Raw genomic sequence first — 27,256 nt, 5'->3', positions numbered from 1 at the left:
CCAGTTAAGAGGTCTGGGTTAGAGCTATAAATTTGGGACTTATCGGCATGTATCTTGTACTTGAAGCCAGATCCTAGAAAAGATCCCGGGAAGGAGTGGAGACAAAGCCAAAGAGTGCCAGGGACTGATGTCTGATTAACTCCAGATTGGGAAGAACAGCCAGCAAAGGAGGCTTAGGAAAGTGAGGCAAAGGACAATAAGAGAGTTTAGTGCCCCAGAAGCCCAATGAAAACATTTCACGGAGGAGGGAATGTGTGACTGTCAAATACTGCTGAGCAGTCAAATAAGATGAAGACTGAAAATCACCACTAGCCTCAGCAACACGGAGGTCTCTTGTACCTCAATAAGAGCAGTTTCAGAGAAGTGGGGAGGGCGAGATCTGACTAAAAGAGTCTAATGAAAACTGGACTCAAACAATAATTTAATAAGATAGCATAAATATATAAAATTAAAATACCAACATCTTTTCTCTACAGACAATAACTGAAAAAGATACTAGAAGAAAATATCCCCTTTCAGTGAAAAAAGGAAAATACTTCAGGAATAAACATCACAAAAATGTGCAAACCTTATATGAGGAAAATTTGTAAAAAAAAAAAAAAAAAACAACTGCTGAAAACCATTATAGACTTGAACATATGAAAAAACACATCACTTACTTGTAGACAGGATGACTCAATAGCATATAGATATCAGTTTACTTTACATAATTTATCAAGTCAAGGAGATCTCTCTAAAAACACCAACATTGTTCTCTAGAGCCAGACAAGTTTATTCTAAAACTCATGTAGAAAAATAGCATGCAAAAATAGCAGTTAAAAACTTTGAAAGGGGAATAGGAGTAAGATGGCGGAGGAGTAGGAGACCTGGATTTCGTGTGGTCCCAGGAATTCAGCTGGATAGGGGTCAAACCATTCTGAACACCTACAAACTCAACAGGAGATCAAAGAAAGGAATAGCAACAACTCTCTGAACAGAAAAGCAACCACTTTCTGGAAGGTAGGACGTGCGGAGAAGTGAATCTGAGGCAATACTCGGGAGGATAGACGGCAGCGGAGGGGCTGCCATCGGCCGCTACCGGCAAGTGATAGAGCCGCAGAGCACAAAATCGGAACTTTTAGAAGTTGGCTCCGCTGAGGGACGTCGCTCCAGTGGCTAAGCGGGGGATGGAACGCTCGCGGGGACAGTGTGGTCTCAGGACCTCGGGGTCACAGAAAGTCCGGGGGTGCCTGAGTGCGGCAGAGCTCCCAGGTATCACAGCGGGGAAGCTGGCTGCAGAGACGGAGCCGAGGCATGGGCTCTCAGATCAGGGTTGCCATAAACCGTGATTCGCGGCACAGTCGGGCCACTGCTCCTCCAGCAAGGACCCAACAAGTGGCAGATCTGGGGAGACTCCTCTTCCTCCCCTGGGAGGAGCGGCGTGGGAGCGCACCGCAGGGATCTGCTGGGGTCAGATGCCAGAAATAGAAATGCTTGGTCACAGGCTGGGTGAGCACGGAGTGTGGCCGGAGACTGGGGAGACGGGAGTGACTGACTGCTTTTCTCTGGGGGCTCACTGAGGAGCAGGGCCCCGAGTTCTCAGCTCCTCCGGGGCGCAGATTGGGAGGCCGCCATTTTCACTCTCATCCTCCAAAGCTGTATGGAAAGCTTGCAGGGAACAAAAGCTCCTGAGAGCAAACCCGAGCAGATTACTTAGCCAGGACCGGGCAAGGGCGGGGCAATTCCGCCTCCAGCAAAGACATTTGGGAACCACGGCAACAGGCCCCTCCCCCAGAAGATCAGCAAGAACAGCCAGCCAAGACCAAGTTTACCGATCAATGAGAACAGCAGAACTCCAGCGCTAGGGGAATAATGCACATAGAATCCATGGCCTTTTTACCATGATTCTTTAGTCTTTCAAAGTTAATTTTTTTTTCTTTTTAATTTTTCTTTTTCCCTTTTTCAACCAACATCTTATCAATCCCTTTTTTAAAGAAATATTTTTTATTTTTCATTTTTAGAGTCATATTCTATCCCTTCATAGTAGTTACCCTTATTTTTGGTATATATATATAAGTTGTTCTCTCTTTAAAATTTTGAGATACAGTTTCTTCTAACAGATCAAAATATACCCTAAATCTCTAGTGTATGGCTTTGTTTGAGTCTCCTGCCTGATCACATTCTCTCCCTTTTTTTTTTTTAAAATCCTCTTCTTTCTTTTTACAACCAACTTCTTATCTTATCAATTCCTTTTATAAAATTTTTTTAAAGATTTTATTTATTTATTTGAGAGAGAGAGAATGAGAGAGAGCACATGAGAGGGGGGAGAGTCAGAGGGAGAAGCAGACTCCCCGCCGTGCAGGGAGCCCGATGCAGGACTCGATCCCGGGACTCCAGGATCATGACCTGAGCCGAAGGCAGTTGCTTAACCAACTGAGCCACCCAGGCGCCCCTCCTTTTATAAAATTTTTTATAATTTTCATCTTTACAGTCATATTCCATCCCTTCATCATATTAACCCTTATTTATGTACATATATAAGTTTTTCTTTTTCTTTAAAATTTTGGGAGGCACTTTCTTCTAACAGACCAAATACGCCCAAAATCTAGTGTGTGGCACTGATCTATGCACCAGCCTGATCATATATGATCATATTCTTTTTTTTTTTTTTTATCTTTTTCTTTTTCTCCTTTCTTTCCCTTTCTTTTCCCCTGGCTTCAGGTCTTTTCTGATTTGTTTAGTGTATATTTTCTGGGGACGTTGTTACCTTGTTAGCATTTTGTTCTCTCATTCATCTACTCTCCTCTGGACAAAATGACAAGATGGAAAAAAATCACCTCAACAAAAAGAACAAGAGGCAGTACCAACTGCCAGGGACGTAATCAATATGGACATTAGTATGATGTCAGAACTAGAGTCCGGAACGATGATTTTAAAGATACTAGCTGGGCTTGAAAAAAGCATGGACATTATTAGAGAAACCCTTTCTAGAGAAATAAAAGACCTAAAATCTAACCAAATCGAAATCAGAAAGGCTATTAATGAGGTGCAATAAAAAATGGAGGGTCTAACTGCTAGGATAAATGAGGCAGAAGAAAAAATTAGCAATACAGAAGACCAAATGATGGAAAATAAAGAAGCTGAGAAAAAAGAGAGATAAACAACTACTGGATCATGAGGGCAGAATTCGAGAGATAAGCGATACCATAAGAAACAACATTAGAATAATTGGGATCCCAGAAGAAGAAGAAAGAGACAGAGGGGCAGAAGGTATATTGGAGCAAATTATAGCAGAGAACGTCCCTAATTTGGGGAAGGAAACAGGCATCCAAATTCAGGAGGCACAAAGAACCCCTCTCAAAATCAATAAAAATAGGTCAACACCCCGACATCTAATAGTAAAACTTACAAGTCTCAGAGACAAAGAGAAAAGCCTGAAAGCAGCTCGGGAGAAGAGATCTGTAACCTACAATGGTAGAAACATTAGACTGGCAACAAACCTATCCACAGAGACCTGGCAGGCCAGAAAGGACTGGCAGGATATATTCAGAGCACTAAATGAGAAAAATATGCAGCCAAGAATATTATATCCAGCTAGCTGTCATTGAAAATAGAAGGAGAGATAAAAAGCTTCCAGGACAAACAAAAACTAAAGGAATTTGCAAACATGAAACCAGCCCTACAAGAAATATTGAAAGGGGTCCTCTAAGCAAAGAGAGAGCCTAAAAGCAACATAGACCAGAAAGGAACACAGACAATATACAGTAACAGTCACCTTACAGGGAATACAATGGCACTAAATTCATATCTTTCAATAGTTCCCTGAATGTAAATGGGCTAAATGCCCCAATCAAAAGACACAGGCTATCAGGTTGGATTGAAAAACAAGACCCATCCATATGCTGTCTGCAAGAGACTCATTTTAGACCCAAAGACACCCCCAGATTGAAAGTGAGAGGTGGAAAACCAATTACCATGCTAATGGACACCAAAAGAAAGCTGGGGTGGCAATCCTTATATCAGACAAATTAGATTTTAAACCAAAGACTGTAAGAAGAGATGAGGAAGGACACTATATCCTACTTAAAGGGTCTATCCAACAAGAAGATCTAACAATTGTGAATATCTATGCCCCTAACATGGGAGCAGCCAATTATATAAGGCAATTAATAACAAAAGCAAAGAAACACATCAACAACAATACAATAATAGTGGGGGACTTTAACACCCCCCTCACTGAAATGGACAGATCTTCTAAGCAAAAGATCAACAAGGAAATAAAGACTTTAAATGACACACTGGATTAAATGGACTTCGCAGATATATTCAGAACATTCCATTCCAAAGCAACAGAATACACATTCTTCATTAGTGCCCATGGAACATTCTCCAGAATAGATCACATCCTAGGTCACAAATCAGGTCTCAACCAGTACCAAAAGATTGGGATCATTCCCTGCATATCTTCAGACCACAATGCTTTGAAACCAGAACTCAATCACAAGAGGAAAGTCGGAAAGAACTCAAATACATGGAGGCTAAAGAGCATCCTACTAAAGAATGAATGGGTCAACCAGGAAATTAAAGAAGAATTTTAAAAATTCATGGAAACAAATGAAAATGAAAATGCAATTGTTCAAAATCTTTGGGATATAGCAAAGACAGTCCTAAGAGGAAAGTATATAGCAATATAACTTTCTCAAGAAACAAGAAAGGTCTCAAAACACACAACCTAACCCTACACCTAAAGGAGCTGGAGAAAGAACAGCGACTAAAGCCTAAACCCAGCAGGAGAAGAGAAATAATAAAGATCAGAGCAGAAATCAATGAAATAGAAACCAAAAGAACAGTAGAACAGATCAACGAAACAAGGAGCTGGTTCTTTGAAAGAATTAACAAGATTGATAAACCCCTGGCCAGACTTATCAAAAAGAAAAGAGAAATGACCCAAATCAACAAAATCATGAATGAAAGAGGAGAGATCACAACCAACAACAAAGAAACACAAACAATTATAAGAACATATTATGAGCAACTATATGCCAGCAAATTAGATAACCTGGAAGAAATGGATGCATTCCTAGAGATGTATCAACTACCAAAACTGAACCAGGAAGAAATAGAAAACCTGAACAGACCTACAACCACTAAGGAAATTGAAGCAGTCATCAAAAATCTACCAACAAACAAAAGCCCAGGGCCAGATGGCTTCCCAGGGGAATTCTACCAAACATTTCAAGAAGAATTAATACCTATTCTTCTGAAACTGTTCCAAAATACAGAAATGGAAGGAAAACTTCCAAACTCGTTTTATGAGGCCACCATTACCTTGATCCCCAGACCAGACAAAGACCCCATCAAAAAGGAGAATTACAGACCAGGATCCTTGATGAACACGGATGCAAAAATTCTCACCAAAATACTAGCCAATAGGAGCCAACAGTACATTAAAAGGATTATTCACCATGACCAAGTGGGATTTATTCCTGGGCTGCAAGGTTGGTTCAACATCCACAAACCAATCAATGTGATACAATACATTAACAAAAGAAAGAACAAGAATGATATGATCCTCTCAATAGATGCAGAAAAAGCATTTGACAAAGTACAGCATCCTTTCTTGATTAAAACTCTTCAGAGTATAGGGATAGAGGGTACATACCTCAATATCATAAAAGCCATCTATGAAAAACCCACAGCGAATATCATTCTCAATGGGGAAAAACTGAGAGCTTTCCCCCTAAGGTCAGGAACGCGGCAGGGATGTCCACTATCACCACTGCTATTCAACATAGTATTGGAAGTCCTAGCCACAGCAATCAGACAACAAGAAGAAATAAAAGGCATCTGAATCGGCAAAGAAGAAGTCAAACTCTCACTCTTTGCAGATGATATATTTTATGTGGAAAACCCAAAAGACTCCACCCCAAAACTGCTAGAATTCATACAGGAATTCAGTAAAGTGACAGGATATAAAATCAAGGCACAGAAATCAGTGGCATTCCTATACACCAACAACAAGACAGAAGAAAGAGAAATTAAGGAGTCGATCCCATTTACAATTGCACCCAGAACCATAAGATACCTAGGAATAAATCTACAAAGAGACAAAGGATCTGTACTCAGAAAACTATAAAATACTCATGAAAGAAATTGAGGAAGACACAAAGAAACGGAAAAACGTTCCATGCTCATGGACTGGAAGAACAAATATTGTGAAGATGTCAATGCTACCTAGAGCAATCTACACATTCAAAGCAATCCCCATCAAAATACCATCCACTTTTTTCAGAGAAATGGACCAAATCCTAAAATTTGTATGGAACCAGAAAAGACCCCAAATAGCCAGAGGAATGTTGAAAAAGAAAAGTAAAGCTGGTGGCATCACAATTCCGGACTTCCAGCTCTATTACAAAGCTGTCATCATCAAGACAGTATGGTACTGGCACAAAAACAGACACATAGATCCATGGAACAGAATAGAGAGCCCAGAAATGGACCCTCAACTCTATGGTCAACTAATCTTCGACAAAGCAGGAAAGAATGTCCAATGGAAAAAAGACAGTCTCTTCAACAAATGGTGTTGGGAAGATTGGACAGGCACATGCAGAAGAATGAAACTGGACCATTTCCTTACACCACACACAAAAATAGACTCAAAATGGTTGAAAGACCTAAATGTGAGACAGGAGTCCATCAACATCCTAAAGGAGAACACAGGCAGCAACCTCTTCGACCTCAGCTGCAGCACCTTCTTCCTAGAAACATCGCCAAAGGCAAGGGAAGCAAGGGCAAAAATGAACTATTGGGACTTCATCAAGATAAAAAGCTTTTGCACAGCAAGAGAAACAGTCAACAAAACCAAAAGACAATCGACAGAATGGGAGAAGATATTTGCAAATGACATATCAGATAAAGGGCTAGTATCCAAAATCTATAAAGAACTTCTTAAACTCAACACCCAAAGAACAAATGATCCAGTCAAGAAATGGGCAGAAGACATGAACAGACATTTCTCCAAAGAAGACATCCAAATGGCCAACAGACACATGAAAAAGTGCTCAACATCGCTCAGCATCAGGGAAATCCAAATCAAAACCTCAATGAGATACCACCTCACACCACTCAGAATGGTTAAAATTAACAAGTCAGGAAAACGACAGATGTTGGCGGGGATGCGGAGAAAGGGGAACCCTCCTACACTGTTGGTGGGAAGGCAAGCTGGTGCAACCACTCTGGAAAACAGTATGGAGGTTCCTCAAAAAGTTGAAAATCGAGCTACCATACGATCCAGCAATTGCACTACTGGGTATTTACCCCAAAGATACAAATGTAGGGATCCAAAGGGGTACATGCACCCCGATGTTTATAGCAGCAATGTCCACAATAGCCAAACTGTGGAAAGAGCCAAGATGTCCATTGACAGATGAATGGATAAAGAAGATATGGTATAGATATATAATGGAATTTTATGCAGCCATCAAAAGGAATAAAATCTTGCCATTTGCAACGACATGGATGGAACTGGAGGGTATTATGCTAAGTGAAATAAGTCAATCAGAGAAAGACATGTATCATATGACCTCACTGATATAAGGAATTCTTTATCTCAGGAAACAAATTGAGGGTTGCTGGAGTGGTTGGGGATGGGAGGGATGGGGTGGCTGGGTGATAGACACTGGGGAGGGTACGTGCTATGGTGAGCGCTGTGAATTGTGCAAGACTGTTGAGTTACAGACCTGTGCCTCTGAAACAAATAATACATTATATGTTAAAAATAAAAGAGAAGAAGAAAAAGAAGATAGCAGGAGGGGAAGAACGAAGCGCGGGAAATCAGAGGTGGAGACGAACTATGAGAGACTATGGACTCTGAAAAACAAACTGAGGGTTCTAGAGGGGAGGGGGTTGGGAGGATGGGTTAGGCTGATGATGGGTATTAAAGAGGGCACATTCTGCATGGAGCACTGGACGTTATACACAAACAATGAATCATGGAACACTATAAAAAAAACAAACAAACTTTGAAAGGGAAGAACAATGAAGGAAAACTGTCCTACCTAGATTATTAAAGAAAAATATTATTGAAATATCATATAAAGTCTCTATAACTAAAAAAGTGTAGTAATGGCATGCAAACAGCCAGATGAACTGGTGAAACAAAACAGAAAGTCCAGAAATAGATCCAAGTATATATGGAAATTCAGTATGTTATTTTTTTTAAATGGCATTTTAAACCACTGGGGATAAGGTAGAAATTATTAAACTCTATTTAATAAATGGAGTTGGGACAGACAGCCATTTTTGAAAAACGGTAAAACTGGATCAATATTTCATCTCATACACAAGAATAAACTCAATTTTTTAACTGGATTTATTTTTGGGTGTTGTATTTTATAAATTCTTTACAGATTTTGAATATTGATACTTTATCAGATATGTCATTTGCAAATACCTTCTCCCATTCCGTAGGTTGCCTTTAAGTTTTGCTGACTTCTCCTATGCTGTGCAGAAGCTTTTTATTTTGATGACATCCCAACAGTTCATTTTTGCTTTTGTTTCCCTTGCCTCAGGAGACATATCTAGTAAGATGTTGCTAAGGCCGATGTCAAAGAGGTTACTGCCTGTGTTCTCCTCTAGGATTTTAATGGTTTCCTATCTCACACATAGGTCTTTAATCAATTTTAAATCCATTTTTGTGTATGGTGTAAGAAAGTGGTCCAGTTTCATTCTGCAGGTGGCTGTCCAGTTTTCCCAACACCATTTGTTGAAGAGACTTGTGGTGATGAGCACTGGGTGACGTATGGAAGTGTTGAATCACTATATTGTACACCTGACACAAGTATTACACTGTATGTTAACTAACTGGAATTTAAATAAAAACTGAAAAAAAAAAGAAGATACAAGTATTTGGAAACCTATGGGTACAAACATATGGGAATAGCTATATGCTTTCCTCATTGAAACCACTCTGTGAATAAACCTTTCAATTAAAAAAAAAGGATAAATTGCAAATGGATCAAGATAGAAGTGTAAAAATATAAAACCATATAATACTTTAAGAAAATACGAGTGCCTTTCATACAACCTGGGTATGGAAAAATGTTTCCAAACTGATTTTTTTTTTTTTTAAGATTTTATTTATTTATTTGACAGAGAGACACAGCGAGAGAGGGAACACAAGCAGGGGGAGTGGGAGAGGGAGAAGCAGGCTTCCCGCCAAGCAGGGAGCCCGATGCGGGGCTCGATCTCAGGACCCTGGGATCATGACCCGAGCCGAAGGCAGACACCCAACAACTGAGCCACCCAGGTGCCCCTCCAAACTGATTTTAAAATGCAGCTACAATTGAGGAAAAGATGGCTATATTTGACTCTATAAAAACAAAATCCTCTGCATGCAAAAATCACTGTTAGCAAATCCAAAAGAAATGAGAAACTGGGAAAAATACTTGGCAAACATGCAATACAAAAAAAAAATGCTAGTATCCCTAATTTATGGCGAACTATCAAAAATCAGGGGGAAAAAGGTACTGAAAAAATACATAAAATATACTGATAGCTCATGAAAAGAGATACAAAACATTGATTTTAACCTTACTCAAGAGCAGAGAGAAACAAAACTGCACTCAGATACTACTTCTTACCTATAAGATTAACAAAACTTCAAAAGCTTGACTTTATTTTCCAGGATAAAAAAAAAAATCCCCAAAATCAAGGGGCACAAAAGTGTATAAAGAATACTATCTTTGTGAAGATATCTGTATCATTCTATATAATATATATTATATATGTGCATATAGATTCATATGCATGTTTGTGAATATATGTATGTGTATACATAAATACAAAAAAAAAAAAAAAGAAATGGACTTTCCTGAGAAAATTCTTTAATATATTGCTGACTTCTGAATCATTTTAATGTTTCATACATTCAAGAAATCACACTGAATCAAAGAGAATGTATGTGGTTGGGGCAGAAATGAACCAAACTAGATATTAATTGATAACACAACATTCAGAAGTAAAAAACACCCAAATTTATTTTAAAAGAATCAACTTTACCAAGATATAATTTACACATAAATAAAATACCCGTTTTAAAGTGTAAAATCTGATGAGTATTGACAAATGTATACACTCCTGCACTAACCACCACAATCAAGATCTGTAGGACATTTCTTTCTTTTTTTTTTTTTTTAAGAGAGAGAGCACAGGAGTTGGGGGAGGGTACAGAGGGAGACAGAGAATCTTAAGCAGGCTCCATGCCCAGCTCAGAGCCCAACGTGGGGCTCGATCTCAGGACCCTGAGGTCATGATCTGAGCCAAAATCAAGAGTCCGATGCTTAACCAATTGAGTCACCCAGATGCCCCAAGATCAGTAGGACATTTCCATAATCCCCAAGCCCCTAGTCAACCACTGATAGGTATTCTGTTACTACGGATTAGATTTCTCTGTTTTAGAGCTTTATATGAACGGAACCGTACACCATATATTCTAGTTTGGAGTCTTTCATTCAGCCTAATGTTGAGAGTCATCTGGGTTATTTGTGGTATCTTTAGTTCATTTTTTTAAATTCTTGAGTAGTATTTTATTTTATGACTATTCCACAATTTGTTTATCCATTGAACTTTTGACAGATACTTGAGCTGTTTCCAATTCAGGACTATGATGAATAAAGCTGTTTAAAACCATCACGTAAAAGTAATTGCATAACCATTTTCCTTTCTCTTGATTCTTCATTTCTCAGGTAAATACATAGACCTGCAGGGCCCTATGGTAAGAATATGCTCCTAAGAAAATGCAAAACTCATTTTCAAAGTGTTCGTGCTATTTTACATTCCCATCAGCTCCTCATCCTCACCAGCAATAAACACTTTCAACCTTTTCATTTTGAGCCACTGTAATGGAAATACAGAAATATCACATTCTGGTTTTAATTTGCATTTCCCTAATGACTAATGATCTTGAGCATCTTTGCATGTGTTTATTGGTCATTCACAAATGTTCTTTAATGAGGTGTTTTTACAAATTTTTGCCCACTTTTCATTGGGTTGTTTGTCACATTATTATGGATTGATCAGTACCTTATATATTCTAAATACAAATCCTTTGTCTGATATATGTATTGTTTCTATCTACCCTGAGGTTATGAAGGTTTTCTCCGATGGTTTTTAAATAATTTTTACACTTTCAGCTTTCATGATATTTACATAGGTATGAAGGAGGGGTTGAAGTTCATTTTTGTTCTTTGTGGATATCCAGTTGTTTCAGCACTATCTGTTAAAAATACTACCCTTTCCACCTTAAATTACTCACCCTGTCAACTTACTGAAATTCAACTGGACATGTATGTGGTTCTATATCTGCATTTCCTATTTTATTCTGTTGATCTATAGGTCTAATCCTTGTGCCAATGCCACTGCTTTGATTACTGTAACCTTGAGGCAAAAATAAATCATCTCATTCGTTCCTTCTCAGAAGTGTTTTGGCTATTCTACATCCTGTGTATTTCCATATAAATTTTATAATCAGTTTGTCAATGTCTCTAAAATAGCCTACTGGACTTTTAATTGGGGTTGCAATAAATCTATAGGTCAAGGAAACCCAACAGGACTGATTTTTCCAACCTACAAATTATCTCTCTTAATACATTGTAGGTCTTTTAACTAAGCAATGTTTTGTAGTTTGGGGTGTATTGTTCTTGCACACATACTGTTCAATTTATCCCTAGGTACTTTAAGTTTTTGATGCTATTTCAAAGGGTGTTTTTAAAATTCTAATTTCATAGCTAGTATAAAAAATACAATTGGTTTTTGTGGATTGACACTGTGTCCTTGACCTTGCTAAATTCAGTTATTAATTCTAGAAACCTGAGTTTTACATTTTTTTTCATTTGCTAGGCTTTTTGTTTTTTATCTTATTTTATGGCATGGGTAGGGTATCCACCACTACAACATGATCAAGACACGAGATACAAAGAGCATCCTTGCCTTGGCTTCATTCAAAGGAAAAAGCATTTGGTCTTGAACTTTACTAAGTGGGTTTGTTTTGGTAGAGATCCTGGTATAGCAATTCTGCTATGCATATTTTATATATTAGAGGATTGACCAAATAAGTATATATATTGAGGCTGTTGATAAGCCAAGTTCTTTTTTATGAAAGAAAGGAGAATAAAATACAGAATAAAAAGCAAGAATTTGATTGTTAGAAAAAGATAACAGGGAAGCAGGAACTAGAGATAGCCCCTATTAACAACTTTTTTGAGGAATTTTGCTGATAAGAAAAGCAGCTAGAGAAAGAAGGTCCAAAAGAAAAGGAGGGGTTCAGACCGAAGAAGTAAGAACATATTTTTATGCTGATAAGAATAATCCAGTAGAGGGGCGCCTGGGTGGCTCAGTCGTTAAGCGGTTGCCTTTGGCTTAGGTCATGATCCCGGGCTCCTGGGATCGAGCCCCACATCGGGCTCCCTGCTCCATGGGAAGCCTGCTTCTCCCTCTCCCACTCTCCCTGCTTGTGTTCCCTCTCTTGCTGTGTCTCTCTCTGCCAAATAAATAAATAAATCTTTAAAAAAAAAAAAGAATAATCCAATAGAGAGTGGCAAAGTGATGATGGAGAAGAAAGACATGCTGGTGTCTTTGTGTGAGTGAGAAGGGACGGAATCTAAAGGACAAGTGGTCAGGTTGGCTTTAGACTGAGCATGGATAGTCAAGTCATAGTAACAGGATGGAAGTCATGTAGGTGGGCATCCATGCAGGAAAAAGAGCAGATGTGGAAGGCCTAATCTATTTATTCTAACTTTCTCAGAGAAGTAAGAAGCACACAGTAAGTCGAGAATGAGGATGGGAAAGAAGTTGTCAGAGATTTAAAGAAAAAGAAAAAGGTACAATATGTCATCCACGAGACTGAGAACCTGAACATAATGGGGGAATATGTATTATGTATTGTATTTTCTATATGACATATATAGTATATATATGTATAAATACATATAACATTATATATTATAAATATCTCACAGGACATCAGCAAAAACCTTATTTGAAGTTACTGGTCATGTATTTAATGTGAGACCAATCAGAATAGTACATTTTTTCTCCATTGATAGCTGCGCAGATACAGGTGACCGCTGGTCAGAATTTAACCAGCACTGAGTTTTCCAGGTGAATTAGACAAAGGGGAAAAGGCCAAGGGAATTAAACACATATGCAAGGAAATGATCATAGTTATTGGCTGTGAAATTTATAATTAGGGGAGGTATTGACATTTTAAATTGAAGTTCTAGAGGGCTGCAGTTATTGTTCACAACGAGGTCTTGGGTGTGACCATGGGAATTAATGGCTGAAACGAGCTAAAGGACAGTATCATTGGAAGAGAGAAAATGAAGAAAGTGAAAGACCAGGGTATTGGAAGGATCATGTATGCAGCTATTGAATTGACCAAGAATTATAGCAGGAGTACGATGACCAGAAAGACAATAAAACAATAAGATCTTTTGAGAAATCAAAGGGAATGACCTACGTATTTGGTGGTATTGTCTGATGGAATGATAGTTTTAGTTATAACAGGGAAGTGAACAAAAAGCTTTTTTGAGGTGAATCAGTGATAGAAGATTTAAATCATACTTCCTGAAATGGTATAGTTAATGGGGTGGGAGAATTATGCCATGAGGGGGTTATGAGTTTGAAAAAGCATATTTAAAATAAGACCGTTACAATTTGTTGTCATATTTAATTCATTCTGAAATTTAAGTTAATATTAAAGAAGAGCATGAGACTTCTTTATCAGAGGTGATAAGAGCTAAGAAGCATTGTTCAACAGATACACAATCATATCAAGTTTCACTAGAAAGGTCCTCTAGGAATGTGCTGAATGTAATTTCCAAATTATGGCATGAATACCATTCAATAGCTCTGCAAAAAATCCAATTATACAAAGGGTAGAATTTTGTATAGACTGCATTTCTCTGTAGATGATAATTTTCAGTATAATTAAACATCTTTGATGTGCAGATGCTCTTCTTTAACCAAATTTAAAGCAATAGCAAAACGAAACATCTACCTAAATACAGCTCTTAGAAATGCCCCATTATTACTAACAGACATTACCTTAGTCCTGCTGTCAGGAGAAAAGAATTTCATAGACTATACCTTACTCCAAATTCCCAAGAGGATCTCTAGTGTACTGGGCACTACACTAGAGGTTGAGAATGCAAAGATAACTAAAATGAAGTCCTCCCCCTTAGGAAGGTTGTATTTTATGGGTAAGACAGACCAGGAAAGGAGGGGTTGGGGGAAGAGTATGAAAGAGGAAAAAAACATTCCAGGCAGAAGAAAGCATAAGCAGGGCAGAAAGCAAGAAAAGGGTGTATGTGTGTATATGGATGAGTGAGTAAGGTGGGGGCAGACAGAGTGGGGGGAGGAGGGAGAGGAAATGAGAGAGAGAGAGGGAGAAAAATTAAGAAGTCAAGGATGACTTTATGGGTTTTTAGTTTTATTAACTGAGAAGGCAGTATCCCCACATGAGAAATAAAACATGTGCAGGAAAACAAAAATTGGAGGGATAAGCTGAGGACTTTGGTTTCATGTACACATATGAATTGCCTGCCCATAAGTGTCAAGAATAAGTGGACAGGCTCAGACCCACCATAATACAGATGGTATAAAAAAAATGCAAGGATGGCATGCAAAATGGCAGTCTCAGCCTCCGAATATGTTTTATTTGACCTGTATTGAGTTGCTGAAATTTTAAATTATTTAAAAATCAGATTGCACATAAAGATCCATACTTCCAACTTCTCTTTAAAAAAACAAAAAATAATGCTAGATCTAACCTGGCAACAGACCACCGCTGCTGAATAGCAGTTTTTGACATAATCCTTACGATTCAGTGTTTTACACTCCCCTGTTGCAACACTTATTTAAATTATCTGACTGGATTCTATGTGCTTCTGAGTTTACTTCATGATCTGAATTTGCTTGAGTGACAATATATACAGAGTAGTAGTTAAAAACATGGATGCTGAAGCCAGTGCATGCCTGGGGTTCTTTAAATCTCAATTCTACCACTCCCCAAACCGTGTGACACTGAACAAAGCATTTAGGTATATCCTTCCTTCAGTTTCTTCATCTATAAAATGGGATAGTATTTATCTGAGGATTATGCTGAGGATTAATGAATTAATAGATGTAAAATGCCTAAAACACTGGCACATAGTAAGCACTCAAAACATTAGCTGTTCCACTAGAATGTAAATTCCATGAAGGTGAGAATTTTTATTCGTTTTGTTTTCAGTGAAATATCCCAAGCCCTGGAACAATGTTTGGCATATAGTAGGTTCTCAACAAATATTTGGTGAATGGATAGGCGAATAAATAAATGAATAGCAATTACTCCATCGATATTAAAATAACCAACCTTTCTTATATTACACTTGGATACCCAGAGATATGTACATAGCTTAGAATCTCAAAAATTTAGGTGTGCATTATTTAATATTTCAGAGATCATACATTTCATTCTCTGAGGGAAAATGTATTATATATTCAGACTACAGGGTAGTTTCTGATGTAGTTTGTTATCCCTTCATGCATTTCTTGAGAAAGCACTGAGAAATATTTTTATTTTATTATGTTATGTTAGTCACCATACAGTACATCATTAGTTTTTGATGTGTTCCTTGATTCATTGTTTGCGTATTACACTCAGTGCTCCATGCAATATGTGCCCTCCTTAATACCCATCACCGGGCTAATCCATCCCCCCACCCCCCACCCCCATCCCCTCTGAGACCGTCAGTTTATTTCCCGGAGTCCAGGGTCTCTCATGGTTCGTTTCCCCCACTGATTCCCCCCCCCACCTTCATTTTTCCCTTCTTTCCCCTAATGTCCTCCATGCTATTCTTCCTGCAATCAGCATGCAACAATCAATTCTATTAGTTAATCCTCTTTTTTCATTTGAGATTTTATTTGTCAGAGAGAGAGAGAGAGTGAGCGGGTGCACACAAGCAGTGGGGAGTGGAAGGCAGAGAGAGAAGCAGGCTCCCCACTGCGCAAGGAGCCTGGGATCATGACCTGAGCTGAAGGCAGATGCTTAACTGACTGAACCACCCAGGTGTCCCTAGTTATTCCTCTTCAGATTATAATGACATTCTTGATGAGAGCTTCACTAAAAAAAAAATTCACGAAGAATAATCTGCCGTTCTCCCACACCTATCTCTGATTGCAATTTTTGGTAAGAATTTGTATTGCAAATTAACTTCCTTGCTATTATTTTACTCAAGATGTTTTCTTAATTTAGCCTTTATAATACAAAGTGAAACTAGAGGGCTAAAAAGTTTCATAACACTTTTTTTCAAGGTCATTCTAAGGAACCTTAGTATTTCCTAATATTAGAAACAACCCATAGGATTTGGGGAATGATGGAGTGAGAATCATGACACGCACTGTCCCTAAAATAAAAAGAAAAACTGGCAAAATCGTTGAGAACAAACACTTCTGAACTCTGGAAAATAGCCAAAGACATACAAGAAGCTGAAAAGCATTTATCCAAGAAAGATGACTGAATTGTGGTAAGAACACTGGGGTATGTGGCACACTAATCTGAGTTGCAACCATCAACGCCCTCTCTTCTCCATACTCTCACCAGTTCCAAGGCAGGTTAAGCAGGCTGTTAAGCTCCACGTGACTTGGAGCTCTGTGGAAAAGCTTTGCTCCCAGGGCACAGTAAAAACAATAGTAATTGGTGGCAAATAATCAGGAATCCCAGCATCAGAGCTGTCTAATGCTGCAAATGTGGCAAGCAAAAATCAACCAAAAATTTAAAATGGAGATCTATAGAACAAGATAGCCACAGGGGGTTTTGAAAAGCATGTACACATTCCTGGGGATCTGGAAGGCTTACACATGCACACTTAGTAAGCCCAGGAAGGATTCCAGTTCTCTACTTATCCATAGTACACCAAGAGGCCCTGTGTCTCTGGAGTTACCCATTAGGAAGGGAAAGAAAAGACGGATTTGTAAACCATCCAACCTTAGAATGTGTACATTACTACACACAAATCTCTCAGCAAAGGTGGAAGCCATACTGATTCATAGCTTTTTTTTTTTCAAAGATTTTATTTATTTATTTGACAGAGAGAGACACACAGCGAGAGAGGGAACACAAGCAGGGGGAGTGGGAGAGGGAGAAGCAGGATTCCCGTGGAGCAGAGAGCCTGATGTGGGGCTCGATCCTAGGACCCTGGGATCATGACCCAAGCTGAAGGCAGACGCTTAATGACTGAGCCACCCAGACACTCCGATGATTCATAGCTTTTAAAGAAAAGTGACCAATCCCTGGCTGACCATTAAGAAGAAAGTGTGGTCACACACAGTGTGTTAAAAAAAAAAAAAAAAAAAAAGCAGTCAATAGAAAGTGTCCTTGAGGGGGCTCAGATGTTGGACTTAGTAGACAAAGATAAACAGCTTTACATAAACTATTATAACACAGAACTGAATGGCGCGTTTGTAAGTATTCTATAAAGCTCCAAAATAAGAACTCTACTCTCTACAAGCTAAAGAATTTATTAATGATTTAAAAGAGGCATCTTAGGGAAGCACTGAAATTAGCCCTCAAAAGGCTATTGTTATTTAAATTATTAAATGGGAATGCCTGAAAAGTGCTACTTAGCATTGAAAATAAGGAGAAGAAACAAGAAAGTTTAATTCATTTCCTTTGACAAGCTTTTTCCATGTAAAATACCTCTTACTACAGACCCAACCTTTGACCAATTCCTCCTAGAGATCAGGTATTTGTACCATACTGCGTAAGTTGAAGACAATATTTATATTAGTCTTCCATGTACTCTTTAGACATATTTTAAAACTAGTAAAATAGATACAGCTAAGTTTTTAGGAATGTTCATTTAGAAAAATCAAAATTTTTTCTTAAAAAAAAACAACAACAATAAATTGAATCATAAAAGGTCTTGTGATACTACACAACTAACCTTCCAAAGTGGAAGATAATAAAATAAATGCCAAAACTTTAAGCTTTAAACTTTTACCTGAGGGAGTAGGGATTGAAGGAAGGAAGAGATGGGTATGGTTAAGAGAGGGATGGGAAGGCGAGGGGAGGGAGGTGAGGCAGTATTTTCCTTCTCAGTATAACTCATTTGTTTTTTCAATAGTCATGTATTTCTTATTTGGAAATAAAAAAAACAATGTTCAGACAACTGATATCAAAGAGCTAGCAATGCCTAGAATACAAAGTTTAATTATTAGATCTGTGAACAGAGATACAGTTAACACTTTTAGAAGCCTGATTTGTGAAAGACTCCCAAACTGCTAGGAAAGCCAGGTGGAAAAAAGAAATGTGAAGTTAGCTAATTAGTAGAATTAAAAAAAAAAACAAAGAAAATGAAAAATCTAGGAAAAATTGTTTAAGTAAACTGATAGTAGAGGCAGTTCTAGATAGAATTTACATATCGTTGTGATAGTTCCTTCTTAAAAATATTTCACTTGAATATAGCCTAAAAAGCCGGATGTGTCCTTAATTTTAGTTACTATGTGAAATAATGCCAATTAGAAAGTAATCTAAGTTAGTTATCTAAATTAGAGAGAGAGAGCGCATACAGCATGAGGGGGAGAAGGGGAGAGAGAGACTCTCAATCAGACTCCATGCTGGGTGCAGAGCTGGATGTGGGGCTTGATCCCAGGACCCTGAGATCATGACCTGAGCCAAAATCAAGAGTTGGACACTTAACCAACTGCACCACCCAGGCACCCCATTCACACTCACCTTTTAAACTCCTTTATTCAATCAAAAAATAAATATTTACTGAAATTCTTCTGTATTCTATGCTAATATGCTATGCACAAACTTGTAAGGATTAGAATAATGGGTGCAAAGTACTTAGTACAGTGTCTGCAATAAAGTATTATACTCTACATAGTGTGATTTTCCATTTTAGAAAGGCTATATTAGAAGTACCTGTGGGACTTTTTGAAACCTCACACATACATACACCTTTATTTTCTCTTTTTTCCACTAAAAGGAAGGCATAATTATCGTTGAGAAACACTGCTTTATAGTATGACTTCAGCTACCTCTCCAGTTTCATTACCTTTTTTTTCCCCCAACATTCTTAGCTCTAGCCAAATTCATTATTCACTGTTTACTAATTTGTAAAGTTGCCCATATGCACATGTTCACAGTTATCTGTTCCTTTTGGCCCTGAATGACTGTCCCCTGTGCTTATCCATCTTCCCACCTGAAATCCTGTTTATCCTTCAAGACTCACCCCAAAAATTCCAAGTGCTTTATAAAGCTATTTCTGATCTTTTAAGTAGATCTTATTTCTCCCTTGGCTGAACATCTAAACACCTTACTTGTATTGATGACATGTCACAGATACGAGACAGGAAACATCAGGAGGGTAGGATCTGTGTTTTGCTCTGCTTTGCTTTGCTTTCCCTTCAGCATTTAGCATAGTGCTCTTTATACAGTATGGAATTAATTTCTGGTATACTACATTGGAACATACCTTATTCAAAAATGAATGATTGTTTCTACTTTTAAAACCAGAATTTATTACAATGTAGATCCATAATTTTTATTATTTTGAGCTTTTGCAATGTTATGTGTATAGCAATTTAAAAAATCCATTATATATGAGTATATAAATCAACATTAGGCTAATATTTTAAATGGTATTCATGTTTAAAAGAATTTTAGCCATGCTATCTTTGAAAAAGGCACCAATGTTCTCAGTTGTTAAATTCAGAGTTATGTTCCAAAATCAAATGTAGTATAGTAACTTTTTTATCCAAGAGGTGTTTTTTGGCAAGGACCCAAATTTAAATTAACGGGGATTCAACTGGGTAATACTGTGTTGTATGGGCATCCATCCACACACTGTTAAAATTAACATATTATCCCATATCCAAATTTTCTTAAACAATTTGGACAGTACCTAGAATCAATCCACTTGCAAATACAAAGTAAGAAATTTTTTATATGAATATGCATCTTACCTACCATTTATACTGGAATCTGATAGGGTAAAGGATACAAATGCCTCTTTTAAGCTAATCATTCAATCCAACTCCTGATAAACTCAAAGTGGTTGTAGCATGTTTGTGAGAAGTTGAAGTATATATCTTGCAAAGTAACTTACAAAATACAAAGTAAAGTAACACATACAACATTGTACATTAAAATAAAATTATGGATTCTGTACTGTAATAAATTCTATTTCATCAAATATCTTATTTATTTGTGAGAGACAGAGAGAGAGAGAAAACACTTGCGAGTGAGGGGACGGGCAGAGGGAAAGAGAGAGAGAGAGAGAGAGAGGCAGAGAATCTTAAGCAGCCCTGACACAGGGCTCAATCTCATGAGCCTGAGATCACAACCTGAGCTAAAACCAAGAGTTGGATATTTAACCAACTGAGTCACCCAGGTGCCCCAATAAATTCTATTTTTAAGAGCATAAATCAGAGCATGATGGTAAATATAAGATTATAATTCTTAGACAAATTCATCAGCAGTATAATATGACATACAAGGCAAACATTATAGCCAGCAAACATTAAATGGAGCATCAAAGCAGCTCAAGCTTCTCAGGAGTGTATTTTACTGCTTTCATCTGTGATTCCTCCACGTATTTTAGAGTGCCTACGGCACAGTAGAGGGTCCATCTTTGTAGAATATGTAAATATAAAACATTGAATTAGAAGATGGAGGATAAAGAGAAATATGGATCCTGTCACCACAAAAATTATAAAGGTAGTAAAACAAGGGTAGCAAATAGGAATAGCACAATGACAGTTCAAAGAAGAGGTATTAGAAGAACCGAAGCACAGAGGTGTTAAACAGCATTCTAGGATTCTGAGCTGGGGTTGGGGTGGGAGCGACATGCTAAAAGTTGTCTTTAGGTATTAACAGTATGTGTTATAAGGGGAGGAGACATGAGGAATTAGTATTGAAATCCAGTATCACCACATGGATTAATGTTATAGTTACAGAAAAAGCGTGAGAAAAAAGGATGGATATGTGGTCTTAATACTACTCAGATTTATAGGCCCCTATAAATTGGCACAGCACATTTGGCTTGGTTTAGAAAGTTCTGGAGGGAAAAAATGTAAGTATGATTCATAGAAGTATATGTAAACTAATGGAAGGAAACAGGGTATTCGTAGACGCCTCTGTATTTCCTAGAAAGTTCCTATTAAGAGTTTTAAAGATTAACTGCGTCAGCACACTACTGAAAGCATCTCAGATATATGAGCAGAGTGGGAGGAAACCACCAAAAAATCCACGTTTAACATTTTATTTTGTAGGGAACCCTTATTTTTTTTTTAAAAGTCACTGAGTTAGTTTTATATTTTGAAAAGTATTTGAATGGTAATTTTGAGTACCTTCTCCTCTGCAGCTCTTAGGTCACTCCTCTGACACGAAGGAAAACACATTAACTCCATTCCACTGGTGTAACTAAGCCTAGAGAGGAAACGACCAGGAGCCACTGGCAGTAGCATCTGTAAGTGCTGGGAGAGGACAATGGCTCTGCTCACTTCAGCAGCAAAGTGGCCATCTGTGGCAAACCCATTAGATTAATGCCACGTGTCAATATATCACGATTGATCGGTCGTTCCCAAAAAGGGCTTCTAACAAAAAAAGCTTCCCAATGCATAGAAGAAAATCTGGACATTTTAACTGGCTGTGACTCCAATATCATATCCTTATTACCTTCATGTACTCTGGAAATTTAAGGGGAAAAAGACCCGTGCTATCCAATAAACCCATGTTATCCAAAGCACATTCTCTAATCAGACTGGAATTAAAACACACTGAAATTTATGAGAAGGTACAGAGCTTTCAGATAAAAAAGTAGATTTCCAATGTTTTCAGATCACCCAAAAGCCAGTCTATAAACTATAGAATTCAATCTATTCTTATTCAGTGTTCAGAGATACACGTTTCTGCTAAAAGGGCTGCGTGCATGGGCAACAGCTGGGAAAATGAAATCCCTTCATCTGAAAGTGGAAGGAATTTCTTCTTATGAATTGGAGTGCTGAACTGGAAGCAACTCTTCCTACGAGTATATAGTAAGTAGCCCATATCACTGCGTTTAAAACCACCAATGAAATCACAGGAAATAAAGCAGATGTATAAGCAACAAACATCTGAGAAACAAAACAAACTTCCTATTCCTTGTAAGTCTTCTGCCATTTAGTTCTAACATAATCAATATTTCATTCTACTTAAATGAAAATAAATATGATAAAGAATAATAAGCCCTAGAACAAAAAAGAAGTTTCTCAGTATTTTGTCTCTGTCTCCCCCTTTGCAAAATGTAACATGAAGAAAAATGGATATAGTAGTAGAAAAATATGTATCTTAATTTCAGGCAAGTTCCTGTTTGGCAAGAGTTTCAAGTTTGTTGAGAGATAGGAACAATGAGGCCATGGTTAAGAGACATCTGGGAAACCCAAATTTTTATTCATCCCATAGGATGGTGAACCAAGGATTTCCTAGGCCAACATAAAGAAGATCAAATCTACATTTTAAAATCATTTGTCAGAAACATTTTTAAAAAGCTGCAAAAGTCACAGGTGAGGAACCAACCCAATCAAATCACTCTTCATTATTTTTCTGTCTTTGCTTTGCCCCTTTATCCATGAAAGATGATTAACCTACAAACTCAGTTCTTCCTAGGCATGGAGCCAATAAGAATGAGTCAGCAGCCAGAAAGGGCAAAAGAGAGTCTGGAGTTTTAGTCTGATATCCAATGTGCACAGGAAGTTCTTACATGTTTACGTGTCAACCAAGATAGGTTTCCCAGAACTCCGACATGTACGCCATACCTTCCGACTGGGCATCTCTCCCAGTTATCAGCTTGCACCACAGTTTTCTTTGGGGGCTAAAGTCCTGTCAAACATCAGTCTCTTCAAACTGAGTCCTCATGTTCCAACTTAGCTTTTATCAGATCCCTTTCCCTGGGGAGGAAGACCTTGACTTTTTATCAGTTGCTTATTTTTTTTTTTTAAGATTTTATTTATTTATTTGAGAGAGAGAATGAGATAGAGAGAGCATGAGAGGGGGGAGGGCCAGAGGGAGAAGCAGACTCCCTGCCGAGCAGGGAGCCCGATGCGGGACTCGATCCCAGGACTCCAGGATCATGACCTGAGCCGAAGGCAGTTGCTTAACCAACTGAGCCACCCAGGCGCCCTTATCAGTTGCTTATTAAAGACCAACTTCGACCCATACAGAATCCCTCCTTATATCTGACAGAGATACCTGATGCCCAGACCTACCAAAAGAAATACACAGGTATTCCCTGAATTAAACCTGAGTTTATTGGTTCTTGATAGCCAGCTCCATAAGGAGAGGTAATCCTTCCCCAACCAGACCTGCCATGCTAATCACCTCTCTACACTGACTTGTCATTGAGTTCCTAGGATAAAGAGTCTGGGTGAGAATGACAATATGCTTTAACATATATGACATTCCTATTATTATGTCACACCAAGCAATTTCCATGCATTTTTGCAGTCATCAGAACAATGCTATGAGGTAGAGACTAATGTATCTCCATTTTAAAATGAAGAGACTGAGGATTACAAAGGATATGGGACTTGCCCCCAAAGTTAACTGGCAGTCTGACTCTAGAACCTCTGCTTTTAGAGAAATTAAGCAATATATGCCAAATATTTCATCAAGGCTCCAATACCATCAAGTGTAAGATCACCATCGTTTTAGCACTAGAAAAACCCCAATACCTGCTAATTAAACTGATACAATGCTTTCTTATCAGTGGTCCTCAAAGTGTGGGCCAGACCACAAACTGTTGTCAGTCAACAAGATAAGAACTGAAAATTAGAGTGTTTAGAAATTTTTATGACATTTTGATAATGCTCTTTTAAATTGTATTTTATAAAAGTGCTGGAGATACAACAAAACAAAAACCCAAAACTGGACCTTTACTTCAAATAGTTTGAGAAGCAATGACTTAGAATTTTGACTCTTCTGAATTTCTTCATCAGTATTCCTGTTTTTCCGTGTTAGCAATGCTGCTCCACAATCAGCTCCTGGGTTTTAATCTGAGACATGGATAAGCACTTTCAAACTCTTGGATACTGACCCTTTCTCTATATTACCAGAAGGACTCAGACAATAACAGCTGTGTCACCACACGTTCAAATTTCAGAAAGTTAAAAAGTTAAAAAAAAATGTTTGATTCCATAAAACGATGGGTATCATTTGTTTCCCTGTCATTTCTAAAATTTCTTGATGCTCTCTACTGTTCATTTGTCCAAAACACAAACTTGAAAGGTATTACTTTTTCCCATATAGTCTGTTTTTTGTCCTGTACCTATACTCATATACAACATTTTGGCTGATATTTTGGCAGATAGTCTTCATTATCTATGCAGAAGATGTGTGGTTAGTCCACAAGCAGTATTAAATATACAGATCTATATAACCCAAACAATTTAATTAACGACACCAACTGAATTACTCAGGATGCAGCTTAATCAACCACCAACTAAATTCTAGAAGCTCAATTTTCCCATTTTCTATTTATATTAAATTGAAAATTCCTTAACCAAAATGCCCTGATATCTAAATTTGTCCTGTTAATTAATTAGGCTTTGCCAAAAGTTTAGAGAATGTATTCTACTCTGGGACATCATTAGTGGCTACTTTTTCTTTCCTGGTTATAAAAGCAATGCATACATGTTTACCATGGAAAGCTTGGAAAATATCAAAAAGTATAATGAAAATAAAAGTCAATTTATAATCCAAAAAACAAATTAGTAAATGGGCCTTTCCAGTTTATAAGTTTATAAGTCTATCTACTCAATAGATTCTTTAATTTGAAAAACCACAAATTAATGTTTGGATGACTTCACTGATGGGGTAATTAAAATATGGTACTAAGATGGACACAGAACCCTAAGAAATCTTATGTGGAAGAGCCACTGGACTTCAGCCACTACATTACACTACCACACCTATAACACTGTAGGGGCATCATGTTCTAAACACTTAGCTAAATAGTTTTAAAAAATACTTAACATCTTATGGCTTGTTTTATGAAGTACTAGGGATCATGTCTTTACTTTTAGCTTTGGGAAGACCAGGAAAAATACATGAAGTGAGATACTGAGGAGGGGTGTAAGATAGAGGTTAGATACAAATTCACCAAAGGTCACTCAACTTTGACAAACAGAAGTAATTCATCTGTGAGCATATCTACGGAAGAGAACAGAAAACCAGAATGCCAGAATGCATGATGATACCAATTTGTTGAAAAGCTATGGTACATACAGGGAGATAATACTACATATGTTCTAGAAGTGCACAAAATAAAAAGACTAACAAACCCAAGGAAGCCGGATACAAAGGAATACACTCTATATGATTCCATTTATATGAAATCCAAGGACAAACAAGATAATCTAATGGTGATAGAAATCACTTGGGGGCCATGGGGGAGGTTGTGACTGGAATTTTCTAAAGGAATGGAAATGTCATTCTTTGTTTGGGGTGGAATTGTCAAAGCTCCCTGAACTGAGCAACTGAAATCTGTGCACTTCTTGTGCTACTTTTGTATATACGAATATGTGTACTTACATATACATATTGGGTGTAGAAGAAGAAGTATTAAAATTTATCTAATTAAGCTCTCTTTGTACAATGAGTAATTTAATAAACATACATATACTATGTTCCTAGCATATGCTACGTGCTCTAAATTATTTGTTTTTGTGTTAAAAGTGAACATATCTTAAATTGACTTATATGTTCCAATACAAATATTGTGATTAAAGTAAAACACACTCTTGGGGCACCTGGGTGGCTCAGTTGGTTAAGTGGATGCCTTTGGCTCAGGTCATGATCCCAGGATTCTGGGATCGAGCCCCATGTCGGGCTCCCTGCTCAGTGGGGAGTCTGCTTCTCCCTCTCCCTTTGCCTGCCTCTCTGCCTACTTGTGCTTTCTATCTCTCTGTCAAATAAATAAATAAAATTTTTAAAAAATAAAAATAAAAAATAAAGTAAAACACACTCTTTAATCTCCCTCCTAAGGAATGGTAACTTGTCAATTCTCAGACGATAATATGATTCAGTGCCTTTTTGGCATACAAAGTATCGCCTATTTTTTAAAAACAGAATATGGCACTGTTGGCAGAAATAAAAACTACAATTATGGTATTTGAAAAATTATTAATGTTTGTTATCAACAATTTCCATTTATGTGCTTATATATTTTAGACTACCTTCCTAAAGCTTGTAGTTAAGCCTAAGAAAAGTACCTGTATAACAGTGGGCACTAATACCAGACATGGTCACATTGATGTTTTGCTATGCTTGGATGGTCAGAACTGTCCTTGGCTTTTCCGCCTACATGGCATTTCTGAGCAACACTCAGGCTTCTCCAGTCTAGAACATTTCCAACACAACAGTGTTAATCACTTGCAAAACAACCACTGAATTTCAAAATATTTCTTTAGGAGAGAAATGCTGACTGTCTTCTGCCTAGATTGTTATGCCTGAGTCATTACATTATCTGGTGCATTTTCTCATTATGAAATTCCATCTCATGATAGCAAATCCTCAATGCTGTTGTTACAGATCTTTCAAAAGTATGCGCTCTTATAATTCACGTGCTTCTTTGTGACTTCAAAATTGCTATTTATATAACAACTGCAAGTTCCAGGCAGAAGAAACTATTATTTCACATACACGATGTACCAACAGTATGCAAAACACTGCCCAGAATGTTCTGATTCTTCCAAATTCCATACTTCTTCCAAATTCAGTTAAGGAAAGAAAAAAAAAAGTCTTCCTGATTTAAAATTGAGTCATTTTTTATCATAAATAATTATTATCTAAAATTACTGTGTTTACATGTACTGAGGATTATAACAAATGCCATGTGTCAAAGAGGGCATTACTAGAATAATTCCCAATATCTATAGAATAAGTTCATATAATATATTTAATGGCCTGTTACATTTTTAGCTGGCAAGTTTCTACATTTACTAACCCCATAATTTTAAATTAGAAAATTATATTTCAACCTACTGTTTTTATTTTGACTGCATCCAAAATATATTAATTGTGGCACATATAGTCAATAAATGAGCCATTATTTCTCCAAGGTGTGTAAAATACATACATAGTGATGCCAATTGCATTAAATTTTCCTGCCAAACAGGGACACATTTGAAGTTGTGTTAACTATAAAATCAGGATTACATTAATTTTAATAAAAGGAAAATATTTACCTTATTA

At 37.5% G+C, this 27,256-nt stretch overlaps 1 protein-coding gene across 1 annotated transcript in view; it reads right to left on the bottom strand.

Annotated features, from left to right (window-relative positions):
- The window catches only part of SUPT3H (SPT3 homolog, SAGA and STAGA complex component), a 542,078-nt gene that overhangs the window by 177,892 nt on the left and 336,930 nt on the right, over positions 1-27,256 (bottom strand). The gene's annotated exons all lie outside the window — the stretch shown is intronic.

The sequence above is a fragment of the Neomonachus schauinslandi genome, chromosome 8 (assembly GCF_002201575.2).
Source record: "Neomonachus schauinslandi chromosome 8, ASM220157v2, whole genome shotgun sequence".
Taxonomy (NCBI): Eukaryota; Metazoa; Chordata; class Mammalia; order Carnivora; family Phocidae; genus Neomonachus; species Neomonachus schauinslandi.
Note: the sequence above shows the minus strand (reverse complement) of the source record. Positions and strands in the feature narration are given on the sequence as shown.